The sequence below is a fragment of the Oncorhynchus masou genome, chromosome 13 (assembly GCF_036934945.1).
Source record: "Oncorhynchus masou masou isolate Uvic2021 chromosome 13, UVic_Omas_1.1, whole genome shotgun sequence".
NCBI lineage: Eukaryota > Metazoa > Chordata > Actinopteri > Salmoniformes > Salmonidae > Oncorhynchus > Oncorhynchus masou.
The window spans coordinates 35,813,831-35,816,554 of NC_088224.1; positions in this window are offsets into that span (position 1 = coordinate 35,813,831).

The following is a 2,724-nucleotide window of genomic DNA, read 5'->3' on the forward strand; positions in this document are numbered from 1 at the left end:
TTGCATCACCTCTTGGTATGGCCACTGCTCAGCATCTGACCTTAAGGCGCAACGGAGGGTAATGCGTACATCCCAGTACATCACTGGGACCAAACTTCCTGCCATCCAGGACCTCTATATCAGGCAGTGTCCAAGGAAATCTTCAAAGACTCCAGCCGCACAAGTCATAGACTGTTCCCTCTGCTGCAGCATGGCAAGTGGTACCGGAGTGCCAAGTCTAGGTCCAAAAACATCTTTAACAACTTTTACTCCCAAGCCATAAGTCTCCCAAACAGTTAATCAAAGCGCAACCTGGACTATTTGCATTGACCACCTTTTATTTAACGTTGCTGCTACTTCCTGTTTATTATCTATGCATAATCACTTTAACCTTCCTACATGTACATATTACCTCAATTACCTTGACTAACCTGTAACCCAGTACCTTGACTAACCTGTAACCCAGCACAGTGGTTCGGTACCGTTACCCTTCGTATATCGCCCCCATAATTGGTATTTTATTGTGTATCTTTTTAAATGTTGTTCATTAATTATTTTATCAAATATTTTCTTACTTAAAAAAGGGCTTTAATGACTTGTAAGTAAGCATTTACTTGTTCTATTAGGTGGATGTGACATAAAATGTGATCATTGTTCACTTGTTTTTCAACAATGACACTTACAGGCAGGGATGATTGGGCCCTTCAGCAAGTAAGACACAAGGGTAAGACATCATTTTAACATCACAGATGAGCAAAACATCACAGATTTGAGCAAAACGTATGCAATATAATCTATTCTGGGAGCCTAGCGTGTTTGTGTGACATACATGGAATATTTTTGGACCATTGGCTTCCCTGAAAACAGGTACTGACAGGAGGAGCAGTACGAGTCTGCCAGAGGTCGTCATGCTGGATGGGGATGGTGATGGCTTTGGTGGTCCACACAATAAAGAAGTAGGTGATCCTTCCAGTGATTTGGTGTTGACCTTGGACCTAACACTAGTAAGGATGGTCTTCAAGACCCTGTGTTGCCCACAGACCATCCGGTGAGACACCCAGGATCCCAGACCCCGTGACCCAAAGCCCTGACTCCTGCACAACCATCCCTCTAGCCATTTTGAATGCCTTGATGCCCTCCTCTTTGTTACCTGTGCCCCACTTTACAGACAACACCCCATCCAATGATGGTGATCTGAGGACCCTTTTTAGCAGTGATGGAGTAACGCTTGGCCGTAACCACTACTCCAAAATTGCTGTCCGTCAACCTCCCTCTCTACATGGTGTGCCAGTTGAGGCTGGTGCGCTGTCCAACTGTTACCTACCGTATAGCCTCCTGCTGCTCCACCAACAGAGCCATGCCAGCCAGGATGCCTGCATGTCTCAGGTGCCCTTGATTTTTAACAATGTCTGGTACAGACAGGGATGACAGGGAGGGTAGTTGTTGTTCTGGCTCAGGTTCAAGGAGATCTGCCATTCCACTGAACCTGTCCCGAAGAGGGTTCCTTAGCCATTGAAGATCCTCCTCTGTCGGCTCTCGGGACAGAGAGTTGTAGTCTTCGGCCGGGTACAGGTCCTCCACTGACTGCACCTGGTTGGGCACTGCTGGCTTCCTCCACTCGCATTCCACATCAGTACGGTGTCACGTTCACTGTCTTCAAACTCCCTGTCATAAATGAGCCAAGGCGCAGCATGCATGTAATTCCACACCTTTAATAAAGTGAAACCTTCACAAAAAAAACAGGTTAACAGGAACCGAATGTGACGCAACCGTGGCGCACACAAACACTCACAGAAAATAACAAATTACCCACAAACACAAAAAAAAAAGAAAAAGGCTGCCTAAGTATGATTCCCAATCAGAGACAACGATAGACAGCTGCCTCTGATTGGGAACCATACCCGGCCAACAAAAAAACAGACAAAGTAGAATACCCGCCCAAATCACACCCTGACCTAACCAAATAGAGAAATAAAAAGGCTCTCTAAGGTCAGGGCGTGACATACGGACAAAATTGTGAACCGCCAAAATAGGCTGCATGGTTACACTAATGAGCTCCACGGAGGCATTTGTATGTGGCAGAGAGAATCCCCTTGTCACCTATGTGGAGAAGTACAGCTATAGTGAGGGGCAACTTACCGGTTTGGTCAGGGCCAGCATGAGGGATAAACTGTATGCTGTGTCGGTGAGTGTAGCGATTAAGTTCCGTTTGAGCATCTTAGCAATACAATGTGTTCTATACAGCTGTCATCATTCCACAAGGAAAGAGACACTTAATCAATTATATAATCGTTAACCAGATTACCCCTGATAACAGACTTCGATGAGTGACAACTCAGTTCTAGAATGTTGTCATGGATGAGAATGAACCAGGAAAATCTATTGACATTCAGAATGAACTGTGTTTAGACATCCAGTCTGTATCGTAGTTTCATGACCAGAGACAAATCTTGGAAGGCAGAGTATTTATTTATTCAGACTGGTATATGCATTCACACTGTCTTGATCTATAGGATCCTTCCCACTGTATGATTGATATGTCAAGTGATAAAATCCCAAGTTCTCAATTAACAGTTTATGGAGAAACTGCACTTGTCCTTATGTGAAAATGACAATTCATTAAATATTCTACATCTGTAATGTCATCAATCAAATCAAACTGTATTTATATAGCACATTTCTTACAACTAATTCATTTCAAGGTGTTCAAAGTCATGCATTGAAAAGCATGTGGCTCCATCCTTC